General features: G+C 42.9%; 1 protein-coding gene across 1 annotated transcript in view; it reads right to left on the bottom strand.

Annotated features, from left to right (window-relative positions):
• The window catches only part of LOC140235899 (uncharacterized), a 60,645-nt gene extending 54,929 nt beyond the window's left edge, over positions 1 to 5,716 (bottom strand). The window contains exon 1 of the mRNA XM_072315889.1: positions 5,622 to 5,716. The gene's annotated coding sequence lies outside the window, so the exon portion shown is untranslated. The remainder of the gene's footprint in view (positions 1 to 5,621) is intronic.
• Positions 5,717 to 6,000: the final 284 nt, after the last annotated feature.

Here is a 6,000-nt window from a genome sequence, read left to right on the forward strand (position 1 = left end):
AGGTGAAACTCGCCACAATATAAGATCATAATTATTGTATGTATTTCAGCATATTCAATAATCTTAATCATTCATGTTATACGTTTACTTCCCCTGACAGCCCTGTGACGCCATGGGCCATGAAACCACTTATCCTTTATTGACAAACTGTATGTAGGGAACGGAGGGCAAGTTAGTTTAGGGTGGCCCATGGGGTTCTAGTATGTCAAATTCGACAAAATACCCCTATGATTATAATAACTTATGTATATTACCAAATTCAATAATCGTAATCATTTCTATTACATTTACTTGCCCTCACGGTCCTCTGACGGCATGGGCCAGACAATCACTTGTCCTATCTTGACAAACTAAATATAGGGAAAGCAGGACAAGTTAGTTTGTGGTGGCCCATGGGGTTCTCGTAGGTGAAACCCGCCAAATACACCTAAGATCATAATTATTGTATGTATTTCAGCATATTCAATAATGGTTTCAGCATATTCAATAATCTTATATCATTCCTGTTACAATTACTTGCCCTGACTGCCCTGTGACGCCATGGGCGATGAAGCCACTTATCCTTTCTTGACAAGCTGTACGTAGGGAATGCAGGGCAAGTTAGTTTGTGGTAGCCCATGGGGTTCTCGTAGGTGAAACCCGCCAAATACACCTAAGATCATAATTATTGTATGTATTTCAGCATATTCAATAATCTTATATCATTCCTGTTACATTTACTTGCCCTGACTGCCCTGTGACGCCATGGGCCAGGAAACCACTTATCCTTTCTTGACAAACTGTACGTAGGGAATGCAGGGCAAGTTAGTTTGGGGTGGCCCATGGGGTTCTTGTAGGTCAAATTCGACAAAATACCCCTACGATTTTGTATGTATTTTGGCATATTTATCTTACCCGTACCTGTTACATTTTAGTTACCCTGACGGGCCTCTGACGGAATGGGCCAGACAATCACTTGTCCTATCTTGACAAACTGTATATAGGGAAAGCAGGGCAAGTTAGTTTGGGGTGGCCCATGCTGTTCTCGTAGGTCAAAGTCGCCACAATACCCCTAAACTCATAATTATTGTATGTATTTCAGGATATTCAATAATCTTTCCTGTTACATTTACTTGCCCTGACAGCCCTGTGACGCCATGGGCCAGGAAACCACTTATTATTTCTTGACAAACTGCATGTAGGGAATGCAGGGCAAGTTAGTTTGGGGTGGCCCATGGGGTTCTAGTAGGTCAAATTCGACAAAATACCCCTGGGATTATTAATATTTTAGCATATTCATTTATTTACCCGTTCCTGTTACATTTTAGTTACACAGACGGCCCCTGACGGCATGGGCTAGACAATCACTTGTCCTGTCGTGACAAACTGTATATAGCGAACGCAGGGCAAGTTAGTTTGGGGTAGCCGATGGGGTTCTCGGAGGTGAAACTCGCCACAATATCCCTATAAGATCATAATTATTGTATGTATTTCAGCATATTCAATAATCTTAATCATTCATGTTATACGTTTACTTCCCCTGACAGGCCTCTGACGCCATAGGCCATGAAACCACTTATCCTTTATTGACAAACTGTATGTAGGGAACGGAGGGCAAGTTAATTTAGGGTGGCCCATGGGGTTCTAGTATGTCAAATTCGACAAAATATCCCTATGATTATACATGTATATTACCAAATTCAATAATCGTAATCATTTCTATTACATTTACTTGCCCTCACGATCCTCTGACGGCATGGGCCAGACAATCACTTGTCCTATCTTGACAAACTAAATAAAGGGAAAGCAGGACAAGTTAGTTTGTGGTGGCCCATGGGGTTCTCGTAGGTGAAACCCGCCAAATACACCTAAGATCATAATTATTGTATGTATTTCAGCATATTCAATAATCTTATATCATTCCTGTTACATTTACTTGCCCTGACTGCCCTGTGACGCCATGGGCCAGGAAACCACTTATCCTTTCTTGACAAACTGTACGTAGGGAATGCAGGGCAAGTTAGTTTGGGGTGGCCCATGGGGTTCTTGTAGGTCAAATTCGACAAAATACCCCTACGATTTTGTATGTATTTTGGCATATTTATCTTACCCGTACCTGTTACATTTTAGTTACCCTGACGGGCCTCTGACGGAATGGGCCAGACAATCACTTGTCCTATCTTGACAAACTGTATATAGGGAAAGCAGGGCAAGTTAGTTTGGGGTGGCCCATGCTGTTCTCGTAGGTCAAAGTCGCCACAATACCCCTAAACTCATAATTATTGTATGTATTTCAGGATATTCAATAATCTTTCCTGTTACATTCACTTGCCCTGACAGCCCTGTGACGCCATGGGCCAGGAAACCACTTATTATTTCTTGACAAACTGTATGTAGGGAATGCAGGGCAAGTTAGTTTGGGGTGGCCCATGGGGTTCTAGTAGGTCAAATTCGACAAAATACCCCTGGGATTATTAATATTTTAGCATATTCATTTATTTACCCGTACCTGTTAGATTTTAGTTACACTGACGGGCCTCTGACGGCATGGGCCAGACAATCACTTGTCCTATCTTGACAAACTGTATATAGGGAACGCAGGGCAAGTTAGTTTGGGGTGGCCCATGGGGTTCTTGTAGGACAAATTCGACAAAATACCTCTACGATTTTGTATGTATTTTGGCATATTTATCTTACCCGTTACATTTTAGATACCCTGACGGGCCTCCGACGGAATGGGCCAGAGAATCACTTGTCCTATCTTGACAAACTGTATATAGGGAAAGCAGGGCAAGTTAGTTTGGATTGGCCCATGGGGTTCTCGTAGGTCAAAGTCGCCACAATACCCCTTAACTCATAATTATTGTATGTATTTCAGGATATTCAATAATCTGATATTATTCCTGTTACATTTACTTGCCCTGACTGCCCTGTGACGCCATGGGCCAGGAAACCACTTATCTTTTCTTGACAAACTGTATATAGGGACTGCAGGGCAAGTTAGTTTTTGGTGGCCTATGGGGTTCTAATAGATAAAATTCGACAAAAAACCCCTACGATTATATATGTATTTTTTTATATTTATCTTACCCGTACCTGTTACATTTTAGTTACCCTGACAGGCCTCTGACGGCATGGGCCAGACAATCACTTGTCCTATCTTGACAAACTGTATAAAGGGAAAGTAGGGCAAGTTAGTTTGGGGTGGCCCATGGGGTTCTCGTAGGTGAAACTCGCCAAAATACCCCTAAGATTATAATTACTGTATGTATTTGAGCATATTCAATAATCTTAATCACTCTTGTTATACGTTTTCTTCCCCTGACAGGCCTCTGACGCCATAGGCCATGAAACCACTTATCCTTTATTGACAAACTGTATGTAGGGAACGGAGGGCAAGTTAGTTTAGGGTGGCCCATGGGGTTCTAGTATGTCAAATTCGACAAAATACCCCCTATGATTATATATGTATATTACCAAATTCAATAATCGTAATCATTTTTGTTACATTTACTTGCTCTGACGGGCCTCTGACGGCATGGGCCAGACAATCACTTGTCCTATCTTGATAAACTATAAGGGAAAGCAGGACAAGTTAGTTTGGGGTGGCCCATTGGGTTCTCGTAGGGGAAACTCTCCAAATACACCTAAGATCATATTGTATGTATTTCAGCATATTCAATAATCTTATATCATTCCTGTAACATTTACTTGCCCTGACAGCACTGTGACGCCATGGGCCAGGAAACCACTTATTCTTTCTGGACAAACTGTATGTAGGGAATGCAGGGCAAGTTAGTTTGGGGTGGCCCATGGGGTTCTAGTAGGTGAAATTCGACAAAATACCCCTACGATTATGTATTTTAGCATATTTATCTCACCCGTTGATACCTGTTACATTGACTTGCCCTGACGGGCCTCTAACGGCATGGGCCAGACAATCACTTGTCCTATCTTGACAAACTGTATATAGGGAAAGCAGGGCAAGTTAGTTTGTGTGGCCCATGGGGTTCTCCTAGGTCAAAGTCGCCACAATACCCCTAAAATCATAATTATTGTATGTATTTCAGGATATTCAATAATCTTATATCATTTCTGTTACATTTTTTTTTGCCCTGACAGCGCTGCGACGCCATGGGCTATAGGAAACCACTTATCTTTTCTTGACAAACTGAATTTAGGGAATGGAGGGCAGGTTAGTTTTGGGTGGCCCATGGGGTTCTAGTAGGTCAAATTCGACAAAATCCCCCTACGATTACATAAGTATTTTAGCATATTAATTTATCTTACCCGTACCTGTTACATTTAGTTGCCCTGACCGGCCTCTGACGGCATGGGCCAGACAATCAATTATCCTATCTTGACAAAGTGTATATAGGGAAAGCAGGGCAAGTTAGTTTGGGGTGGCCCATGGGGTTCTCGTAGGTCAAAGACGCCACAATACCCCTAAACTCATAATTATTGTATGTATTTTATAGGATATTCTATAATCTTATATCATTCCTGTTACATTTACTTGCCCTGACAGCCCTGTGACGCCATGGGCCATGAAACCACTTATCTTTTCTTGACAAACTGAATGTAGGGAATGTATGGCAATTTAGTTTGGGGTGGCCCATGGGGTTCTAGTAGGTCAAATTCCACAAAAACCCCCATGATTATGTATTTACATTAGCATATTCATTTATCTTACCCGTACATGTTACATTTAGTTGCCCTGCCAGCCTCTGACGGCATGGGCCAGACAATCACTTGTCCTATCTTGACAAACTGTATATTGGGAAAGTAGGGCAAGTTAGTTTGGGGTGGCCCATGGGGTTTTCGGGGGTGAAACTCGCCAAAATACCCCTAAGGTCATAATTATTGTATGTATTTCAGCATATTCATATTAATCACTCTTGTTATACGTTTACTTCCCCTGACAGGCCTCTGACGCCATGGGCCACTAGAAACCACTTATCTTTTCTTGACAAACTGAATTTAGGGAATGGAAGGCAGGTTAGTTTTGGGTGGCCCATGGGGTTCTAGTAGGTCAAATTCGACAAAATACCCCTACGATTACTTATGTATTTTAGCATATTAATTTATCTTACCCGTATATGACAAACGTTGATGAACCCCCCCCCCCCCCCGATGGCGAATATCAAACGAGAAAACAGACGCAGTGATGATTCGCCGTGCGTCCTAGGAATAGGCCCCTAGTACCCCGATCAGACGCCGTGCGAAGCGGCGTCCCCGTCCGACGCGACAGCGACACGGTAGCGTATACAGTAACATGCACGAATAAGTAACTAACTTCAGCTAGGGTGTACACTGTAGCGAATATCGAACGAGAAATAAGTGACTAACTTCAGGTGGCGAATATCGAACGAGGAATAAGTAACTAACTTCAGGTGGCGAATATCGAACGAGGAACAAGTAACTAACTTCAGGCCGGTTGTATAGGGGCTACGCGAACCCAGAGCCTTCGCACACTGTGTACTCACAACGAATGCAAGACAATGGTCACAAAGCGAGTCAACCCACCAAGTCAACCGCACCTCTACATACGCTACAAGACGTCAGAAAGGCAAATGCGTGTTCTTTCTATGGAATGAAATTTTCATCAATTTATGATTGACTTACGACTCAGCTCAGATTACCTCGTACTGCGCGGGAAAATGTCGAAACTCAACGCAATTTGGAGGATTACGGTCGTCGGACTTTCCTACTCTCCTGTGCCAAGAGTCTCCAGTCCGTAAGTGATGTGTGCTCGCTCGGCATATTAATTGTAAACAATCCACACTCCCGATGTCTTCATCCCAGGTACAGGTGGGTGCTCTAGACGTGAAAAACCATGGACCTACAAAAACGCACACATCTGTGTGTGGTACACACCCCACATCACAGCTGCAGCTGACCTGCTCGCGCGTTTTGAAAGCGCGGGTAGTGATACAGATTCGCCATCAGGATCACCTCCGAGCTCCCTGATCGTAAAGCCATATGAACACTGTCAACGCAACACAAAGCAAAACAAAACAA

This window comes from Diadema setosum, chromosome 12 (genome assembly GCF_964275005.1).
Source record: "Diadema setosum chromosome 12, eeDiaSeto1, whole genome shotgun sequence".
In the NCBI taxonomy this organism is placed as follows: Eukaryota; Metazoa; Echinodermata; class Echinoidea; order Diadematoida; family Diadematidae; genus Diadema; species Diadema setosum.